The following is a 10,651-nucleotide window of genomic DNA, read 5'->3' as shown; positions in this document are numbered from 1 at the left end:
GCGTTTTTTTATTCTCAATAAAATGGTTAACGGGGGTTGTGTTTTTTTATTTCAATAAAATATTTTTTCTATGTGCTTGTATCTTTTTAAACTTTATTATCACCGCCTTAGTAATGGCCGCTGGCTGATTGACAACCTCCATTACTAAGGCGGGGCTTAATGTTAGCAGGTGCAGAGGCTACACTAACCCCCATTATTACCCCGGTACCCACCGCCACCAGGGGTACTGGGAAGAGCCGGGTACAAACCAGTACCCGACCATCTGTAGTGACGGGCAGGCACCGGGGTGGCCGCAGGCTGGTAGTTTTAGGCTGGGGAAGGCCAAAAACAGTGGCACCTACCACCCTGGTAATGCTGCCTGCTGCTGCTGTGTTGTATCTGGCTGGTTATGAAAATTGGGTGGGACCCCACATCGTTCTTTCCAATTATTTTTTTTTAAATGACGTGGGGTCCCCCCCATTTTTCATAACCAGCCAGATACAATAAAGCAGCAGCAGCCTAGCATTACCAGGGTGGGAAGGGCCACTGTTTTTGGCCTTTCCCCTCCTGATAATACCAGCCTGCGGCCACCCCAGTGGCCGACCATCACTACAGATGGTCAAGTACTGGATGGTACCCGGCTCTTCCCAGCACCCCTGGTGGCGGTGGGTACCGGGGTAATAAAGGGGGTTAGTGTTAGCCGCTGCACCGGCTAACACTAAGCCCCGCCTTAGCAATGGACGCTGTCAATCAGCCGGCGGCCATTACTAAGGCGGTAGTAATATAGTTTAAAAAAACACAGACATAGAAAAAATATTTTATTGAAATAAAAAAAAAACACACAACCCTCATTAACCATTTTATTGATAATAAAAGAAAGCCGTCATCGAAGTAGTCCTGGAATCCGCCGAACCTGTAAGAAAACACACAAAAAAAACGATTAGTAACACATGTGTTAGGCTTATATTCAGGGCCCATGTGTGATACTGTGTGTGGGACCCTGTATCTGAGCCTATCACAAGGTAGGCTTAGATACAGGGTCCAGCGGACAGTAATCTTATATAGTATAAGATTACTGTGTGCTGGGGCCCTGTATCTAAACGTACAGTGTGGTAGGCTTATATACAGGGCCCATCAGACAGGATCACACATGGGCCAATTTATCTAAGCCTACCATGTGATTGGCTTAGATATAGGGCCCAGCAGACAGCATCACACAATCTGTGATCCTGTCTCATGGGTCCTCTACGCCTGCTACATCGTAGGCTTAAAGAGGTTGTCCAGTCCCTAAACATTGATTGCCTATCCTTAGGGTAGGCCATCAATAGCTGATGTGTCGGGGTCCGTCTCCCGGGACCCGCCAATCAGCTGTTTTGAAGGGGCCGCAGCACTCGTACGAGAGCTGCTTCCCCTTCATTTCACTACTCGCTCACACTGTGAATCGCCGACACGGATTCACAGTGTGACCAGAATGAAGGGGAAGCAGCTCTCGTGCGAGCGCTGCGGCCCCTTCAAAACAGCTGATTGGCGGGTCCCGGGAGTCGGACCCCGCCAGTCAGGGCTAATCTTACCTTCCTCTTCAGCCGTGGCGGTAGGTCTGTCCTCTCGATGCTGTGCGCAGCGCATAGCGCTGTGACGTCATGCGCTGCGCACAGTGATTGACGTCAGGACCTCCGCTGCGATCCGGAACCAGGAAGGTAAGTACAGTCTGTTACTATAGTAACAGGGGCCTGCGGCCCGAGTTACTATAGTAACTTTTTATTGACGTGGTGTGTGGGGCTGTGGGCCCCCCTGGCTTCGGGGCTCGGTCGCAATTGCCACCGCTGCGACCCCTATAGCTACGCCAGTGGATAGATAGATAGATAGATAGATAGATAGATAGATAGATAGATAGATAGATAGATAGATAGATAGATAGATAGATAGATAGATAGATAGATAGATAGATATGAGATAGATAGATAGATAGATAGATAGATAGATATGAGATAGATAGATAGATAGATAGATAGATAGATAGATAGATAGATAGATAGATAGATAGATAGATAGATATTAGATAGATAGATAGATAGATAGATAGATAGATAGATAGATAGATAGATAGATAGATAGATAGATAGATAGATAGATAGATAGATAGATAGATAGAGAATGGATGGATGGATGGATGGATGGATGGATATACTTTTTCTGTTATGCTAAACAGTCAGCCCTGAAGTGTGACTGCTCAGCATGACAGACATACACAATAAAGGGGTTAATAGCTGCATTACTAGCAGTTACTTACATACATCGGGTGTGGGGTCAGGGAGCAGCAGGAGTCAGGATTCCTGGGAGGAGCCGGCATACACACGATCTTCTTGCTGTAGCCATTCCTCTGCACAGGAAGAGGGAAACAGCTAGAAGCGAGCTGATTGGCTGGACAGCACAGTGGGCGGGTAAGAGTCTTCCCCCTCCGTGCAATGACTATTTCACTGCCGAGCTGCCACCAATGCTTTAAAATGCATTGCTGGGTCTCTTTTGTACCCCAGCAGGGACCCAGCAATGCAGAGTAATCATTGTAGCACTACTGTGCTACTGTGGTGAGGGGGGCCTGCGGGCCCCCCCTAGCTGGGGGCCCGGTCGCAGTTGCGACCGCTGCGACCCCTATAGCTACGCCACTGCGCACCAGTTGCTAAAGAAATGCTGATAAAACAAAAAATGTGCACCAACACGGACATTAAAAACTGATGCCACACAGAACGCACACTGATGGCACACGGAACTGAAATGCATTAAATACGGTCAGTTTTTTGCGGATGCAAAAGCGGACACGATCATCTGAATCAGGCCTAAAGGAACCTTGTCGTCTCTGGAGATTGAAACTTTTTTTCTGCAGACGGAGGGAGTGCCCCCTTCTCTCTTAAGGTGTTTTTTTTTTACATGGAACAGGTTTCCAATATATTTGTTGTATGGACCATTCATATATTTATATAAGTTAATCATGTCCCCCCTTAGTCATCCCTTTTCAAGGCTAAATAGGTTTCATTCAATTAATCTTTCCTCATAGATTCTCCATGCCCCTTATTAGTTTAGTTTCTCTTCTTTGTATTTTTTCCAACTCAAGGGCATCTTTTCTATGAACTGGAGCCCAGAACTGAACTGCATATTCTAGATGAGGCCGCAATAATGCTTTGTAAAGTGGTAATAATAGATTCCACATCTGCTAAGGTGGGGTCGGTGCGTGGTAATGGGTTATTTGAGGGGAAAATAGGGGTAATAATAAGGGGCAAAGGTGTTAGGGAAAATGGCACTGTGTAGAATAAATGGGGTGAAAAATTAGGAGTTTTTGTGGTGGTGCACTTGTGATTGTAGGAATCAGGCCTTTAGAGGTACATGGGGCCAGACAGGAGGGTCCACAGAAGAGCTGGAGCAGCATGGAACAAGTGGAAACACTTTTGCAGAGCTGGGAGAGTCATACCCTGAAGGCACTGAAAAGTAACGTATTTTTCGGACTATAAGGCGCAGTATTTAGCAAGAATAAATCTTGCTAAAAAGTCCCTAACAAGTGGGAGCCCTTTACTCCGAACTCCTGTCGTTCTATGTCCTGCTCAAAGCTGTTAACCCTGTGTTGCTGGGCCTGCCTTGGCTCCGACTTCATGCCCCAGTTCTGGACTGGAATTCTGGAGAGGTTCTCCAGTGGGGCCGTGAGTGTCAAGGTCGATGCCTGGTGCGGATTCGTTCGGCTCAGTCTTCCCTACCTCGGACATTGGCAGGATTGCCGGGTCATTATGCTGCCTTTTTGAACGTCCTCATCAAGAGGGAGGTGGAGACATTACGTATGACTGCCCTATTGAACTGATTCCTGGTGCATCCCTTCCCCGTGGTAGGGTATATCCTCTCTCCTTGCCAAAGACTCTGCCCATGTCCTCCTATGTGAAAGAGAACTTAGAAAGGGGCTTCATACGAAAGTCTTCCTCCCCGGCAGTTGCTGGGTTCTTCTTTGTCAAAAAGAAAGATGGCTCTCTTCATCCTTGCATCGACTACCGTGGTCTCAACCAGATCACGGTGAAGAATAAATATCCGTTGCCACTGATCAAACCAAACTGTTTGATCGTATACGTGGTGCAAATTTTTTTTCTAAACTAGACCTGCGTGGGGCTTACAACCTAGTCCGGATTCACCAGGGTGATGAATGGAAGACTGCATTTAACACCCGTGATGGACACTATGAGTATCTAGTAATGCCTTTCGGCCTGTGTAATGCCCCCGCGGTCTTCCAGGAGTTTGTGAATGACATTTTCCGTGACCTCCTCTATGTTTGTGTTGTACCTTGATGACATCTTGATTTTCTCCCCAGATCCTATGACACACCAGAGACATGTCCGTCAGGTTCTGCTACGGTTAAGGGAGAATCATCTGTACGCCAAGTTGTTGAAGTGCGTATTTGACAAGGATGCTCTACCCTTCCTGGGCTACATCGTCTCGAATCGTGGTCTCGAGATGGACCCTGAAAAGGTAAAGTCTGTACTGGAATGGCCACGGCCTCAGCGCTTTTTGGGATTTGCTAATTTTTACAGGCAGTTTATTCCGAACTTCTCCTCACTGACTTCTCCCATCTCTAACCTTACTAAGAAGGGTATGAACGCCAAGGTGTGGACTCCCGAGGCAGAGTCCGCATTCCATAGCCTGAAGAGTGCCTTCACGTCAGCCTCTATCCTCCATCATCCGGATGTCTCTCTGCAGTTCTCATTGGAGGTGGACGCATCCTCTGTCGGTGCTGGTACACTCCTGTTCCAGAGAGGTCCCAGGAGCAAGTCAAGGGTATGTGGATACTTTTCCAAGCTCTTCTCTTCCGCAGATCGCAACTACTCGATTGGGGATCAGGAGTTACTAGCCATCAAATTGGCTCTGGAGGAGTGGAGACATCTACTAGAGGGCGCAGCTCATCCGATCTTGATTTTTACGGACCAAAAGAATCTGACCTACCTCCAGACGGCCCAACGGCTGAACCCTCGTCATTCTAGGTGGTCACTGTTCTTTGCAAGGTTCCAGTTTGAGCTTCATTATCGCCCGACCGACAAGAATGTGAGGGCTGATGCCTTGTCCAGGTCTTTCGAGACAGAAGACACCATTGAGAGTCCACAGAACATTATCGATCCATCTTGCATTGTCTCGGTCAATCCCCTGCAAATTGGGGACTGAAAAAGGGCTCTATATATATATATACACACACACACACACACACACACACACACGTGTGTAAAAGGGCTCGCATAATAGCGGATTTCACTTGCTTGTGTCACCCACTATTACTACCTCCTTTATAATCAGGGTCACTAGGGTTATGCCTAGTTCCCCTACCTTTTCCTTATATTAATGCTAATCTACTTGCTTTGCTGCTACGTAAGTCTATAAGACTTAGTAAATACAATTGTATAGTAAATAAAGGGTAATATTTATTACTAACAATAATCACACTTACATATAAAATAGACCAAACACAGAACACAGTAACCGATCACAGTATAGTATCAGTATACCCCAATACACATAACACGTTAATATATACTGAGTATACTCACACTATACGTAGTACAGTATAACCACGGCATCACAAACCTACGTTATACCTCCACCCACATACCTAAACATACATATGAATATAGTTACGTTACAATACAATACACGCTCACTATTTCTGTACCACTCCCTCCTAATATAACTTCCCCTATACACTAAGGGTTAATACGGGATAAGGAGGAACAAGGGGAATGGTTTTCTGTGTACCTGGGGGTTTGCAGGTCAAGGGTAACTGCAGGGTACTTAGTGCAGCAAGGGTAAACAGGGACTGCAGGAGGATAATAGGTTAACAAGGGGAATGGGTTGCTGTGTACCAGGGGATAGTAGGTAAATGGTGGAAAAAGGTATGCAGGTAAAGGGTTGAAGTAAGGAGGGGGGAGAGCATAACATGTAGCTGCTGCTACACGTAGATACTTAGCGGTCCATGTGGTCCAAGAAGGTGGGTCTTCAGGTAGGCAGGAAAAGAGAGCAGACCAGGAGGGAAGTGGAGTCTGTTGGTAGCAGGAAATATGAGGCAGAGAGTAAGGCCATTGACCCTCTTATACCTTGTCCGTGCACATCTGTGTGACATAACAGCTCATGCAAGTGAGAGGGGGGCCTGGGCCTCATGGCTACCTCATGGAATACCATTAGCTAGTAGGGGGATGGAAGGGCAGTTGGAACTTCCTGCTTCCTGGATTAGTTCACTGTTTATGGTTTCCATCCCCCAGGGTGTGTGATTACCTGGTAGGGAGATGAATATACACCTTTCTGGAGGGACAAATATATATATCTACACTCACATGTACATAGATATAAATATATAAAACACTTCTCTTTACAGGGACATTCCTCCAGGGAGGACTCTTGTGCGCCTGGCTGATCGTGGAAGAATCCTCTGCTGGGGTCACTCCTCTAGACTGGCAGGTCACGCGGGGTTACATAAGACCCAGGATTTGATTGCTTGTCATTTCTGGTGGCCCACCCTGCCCAAGGATATTGTGGACTTCGTTTCTTCCTGTGCTGTATGTGCAGCCAACAAGGCCACCCACTCCAGACCTGCTGGCCTGCTCCAGCCATTGCCTGTGCCCAATGCTCCCTGGCAGCATACAGCGATGGACTTTATCACGGACCTGCCTCTCTCTGCTGGATGCAGTGCTGTCTGGGTGGTGGTAGACCGATTTTCGCAGATGGTCCTAGAGAGCCCTCTGCGGACTTCTTGGCGTGAAGTTGGACTTTTCTTCTGCCTACCATCCTCAGTCTAATGGTCAGGTCGAGAGGATGAACCAGATTTTGGAGAACTACCTACGCCCCTTCATCTCCAAGCAGCATGATGACTGGGTGCAGCTGCTCCCATGGGCGGAGTTCTCCTACAATAATCACACCAGCGAGTCTACTAGGAATACACCGTTCTGCATTGTCTACGGCCAGCACCCACAAATTTCTCTCCCGGTGCTTGATACTTCCGAGGTACCTGCAGCTGACTCCACGTTTAGAGACTTTTGGCAGATCTGGCAGCAGACTCGCTCCTCCATCCTAATGGCAGTGGACCGCATGAAACGGAAGGCCTGACACAAGGAGAAGAGAGCCTCCTCGGTTTCTTCCTGGCACTAAGGTCTGTCTGTCGTCCAGGAATATCTACGACTGAGGGTGCCGTCATGTAAATTTGCCCCCAGGATCCTCGGACCATTCGAGGTTCTGCAGCAGATCAACCCTGTCGCTTACAAGCTTCGGCTGCCTCCTACCCTCAGGATTCCCAACTCCTTCCATGTCTCCCTCCTGACACCTGTGATCCTGAACCGCTGTTCCGAGACTCCCAGCCGTGCCTTTGCCTCCAGCGGCCCCTCGGAAATCTTTGAGGTCAATGAGATCTTGGACACCAAGAGAGTGAGTGGAAATACTTTTTATTTGGTGGATTGGAGGGGGTTTGGTCGTGAAGAGAGGTCCTGGGAGGCAGAGGAGAACCTCAATGCCCCTACTCTTCTGAAGAAGTTTCTCTCTCGCTCTGGTCCCAAGAAGAGGGGGCGTAAGAGGGGGGATACTGTAATGTCCGTGGTTGCGGGCTGTCAGCTCCAACTTCCCCCTCACAGCCGCAGCCACGAGAGACAGGAGACGCCAGCGCTCGCGTCCACTCACATCTGCCGGATCCCATAGCACACGCACCGGACCTCATGGATGAACTTTGACCCGTGAGTACCCTGGACTATAAGAGGGATCCAGCCCCCTAGTTATATGCCTGAGCGTTGTTGTGTTCCCTATAATTTGTCTATGTGATGGCCTCCTAGTGTGCTTCCTGTTCCAGTCCCTGTTCCAGTCCCTGTCCCTGTACCTATACTTGTTTCCAGTTCCTGTTCCTAGCAATCCATACCTTCCTGGTCTAGCACTGAGCTGTGCCAAAGTCCTGCCGTGCTGCATCCACGTCTGACCTGCTTTACCTCGCCTGACGTCCGCCTGCTACCTAAGTCCCAGCCGAGCCTGCCCTGTTGCTGTCTGAGCTGCCACAGGTACCTATAGAACTATAGACATTCACCTGCTCCCTGTTGGCCAGCTGCCTTACCGCCAAGGCAGTACATCCCAGTGGGTCTACAGACCCTTCGTGACAATGTCAATCTCCATTGATGGACAGTGACGTCAGGGGCTCCTCCTGGACCGGAATCCCTGGCCAGAGCATTGTGTTTGCTCGTTCATCTGCTGATCGATGCCCTATTTACACAGGGCAATTATCGCCAACGAGCGTTCTATGAACGCTTGCCTGCCCGATAATTGCCCAGTGTAAAACCCCCTCTACATTCTAAATTTCCTATGTCATACATACCATGGCATATTTTCAAGCAAATTAACCTATCAGTATGTTTTTTGTGGGTTTGGAAGAAAGTACCTAGAGGTAATCCACGTAAATACAGGAAGAACACACAAACTCCATGCAGATGTTGTTCCTGGTGGGATTTGAACCCAAGATGCCAGCTTATGTATTTTTATGCACATTACAGTGCTTGTAAAGTCTTTATATGTACATTGTTTTTTGTCCATAAATTGCAATGGCACAATGGTAATGGCATTTCAATGGCGCCCTTGGTGGTTGACTATTCCACCTGACATTTATCCTGCCCTCTACATAGTTGCACAGGTACAATTTTTGAAGGGTACTTATATAACACAACTTATGATTACCCTACTCCTAATATGACTTCAGTAATTCAAATACAAAACAGAACTTTTAATTTGTTTTGGGATGCATCCAATTTAAATCCTGTGTTTCTAAGTCGCTTTGTGGCCTGAAATACAAAAGAGTCACTGTTACACTGTAGGTAAAAATAATGTTCCTTTATCTTTGATATCAGCAATGGCTTGGTGTACAGTGCGTGTCTAGGACAAGGTAGAGGTGACAGATGCCTATATAAGTCTGGTACCACCTGTCAATGAGTCTACTTGAGGAATCAAGATGAACAAATTCCTGCTTGTCTCGTGTGGGTTTCTTTTCATTTGAACATAACTGTGATTATGTTTGTCCAAAATGGCTTACTATGTTCATCTCATCCTGTCCAATCTTTCATCTATATCTTACAGGTTTGACCTTCCTACTGCATGTGCAGTTTGGTAAGTGTATGTTATTCCCCTAACTACGCTGCTTGATTTTCAGATCACTCTTGGCTCTGTGTTTTGCACTGCATAAGGCCCCCTGCACACGGCCCTAGCTGTAATCCCGTTTCGTGATTATGGCTTCGGCCGGCTGAGGACAGCCACCCGAATTTGCGTACCGTGCTCCCATTATAAAGTAAAAAGAAAAAAATAGGACATGTCCTATCTTTTACGGAGCCTTTCTACGGCACAGACACCTTCCTGTAAATATGCGGGAAGGTGTCCGTTGGCCATAGAAAGGAATGGGTCCGTAATTACGGAATGTAATTACGGTCCGTATTTATGGATGAGATCTACGTTCGTGTACATGGGGCCTTAAAGTTTTGAATTCAGTTTGTGGTGGTAAGGGTACCATAAAGTGTACAGTTTGCATATTTTTGAGTCTTTTAAAAAATAACAGTAACTATTAATTGATACAAAAACATACAATACAATTGTGAACACAACGTAAGGACTCATTCACACTTGTGTATTGCGGATCCATATTATTTAAATGTTTTTCATTGAAAGAAACATAGCCAAGACATTTAAATTATTTTATTCACATTACGTTATTTAGTATTTTTTTTCTTTCAATACACAGCATGTTCCGACGGATCCACATGGGTAAAGTTTTTAGCACATAGAAGTCAAAAGGTTGAATTTAAAAATCTTCCATGTTTGCATCTGTTTTTTATGATACATATTTCTGCAACATTTCAAAAAACAGCAAAAACATTGTTAATGCTTTAACAAAACAAACGCAACAAATACAGGTGAAAAATTGACGATTCAGGACACAATATGAAGCAAAAACTAATACAATACGGCAACAAAAATGGAACAAATTGTAACAAATTGTAAAAAAAAAAGATTCATATTGCACATCCGTATTTGATCCGTATTTTCATACGCAAGTGTGAATGAGCCCTAAGCATGATAGTGAAGTTTCCACCCTGAATTTTAAAGGTACGAACACATGTGATGGATACGCTGCGTAAAAGTACACAGCCTATCCGTCCTGGAAGCCACAGGGATTTCCGGCCGAGAAACCACATCAAATTGTGGTGCAGTTTTTCAGGCGGCATGTTTGCTGTGGAAATCCTGCAGGAATTTAAAAAAAAAAGGTTTATACTTACCCCGGCCGTAGTCATGGCGACGTGTACCTCTCTTCTGAGAATAGCCCGGCCTCCTTGGATGGCGCTGTAGTCGGTGAGACGTTGCAGCAGTCACATGGGATGCGCTCAGAATAGAGGATCGCCTCGCTAGTATTACGGCCGGGGTAAGTATAAACTTTTTTTTATTAATTCAAATTTTAAAAAAAGCTTTTTTTTTTCTCACTTGCGATTTTTGCAGCAGAATCGCAGCGTTTCTGCTGCAAAAGTCGCAAAACATAGCTCTTTGTTGCGGTTCTACCTCCCAATTGAATTCAATGGGGAAAACCTGAAACAGAAGAGAAGTGATTTCGCAGCATAAATTGACATGCTGTAGCTTAAAAAACCGCACCGCA

Source organism: Rhinoderma darwinii, chromosome 2 (genome assembly GCF_050947455.1).
Source record: "Rhinoderma darwinii isolate aRhiDar2 chromosome 2, aRhiDar2.hap1, whole genome shotgun sequence".
NCBI classification, from domain to species: Eukaryota; Metazoa; Chordata; class Amphibia; order Anura; family Rhinodermatidae; genus Rhinoderma; species Rhinoderma darwinii.
This window is presented reverse-complemented; position numbering follows the sequence as displayed.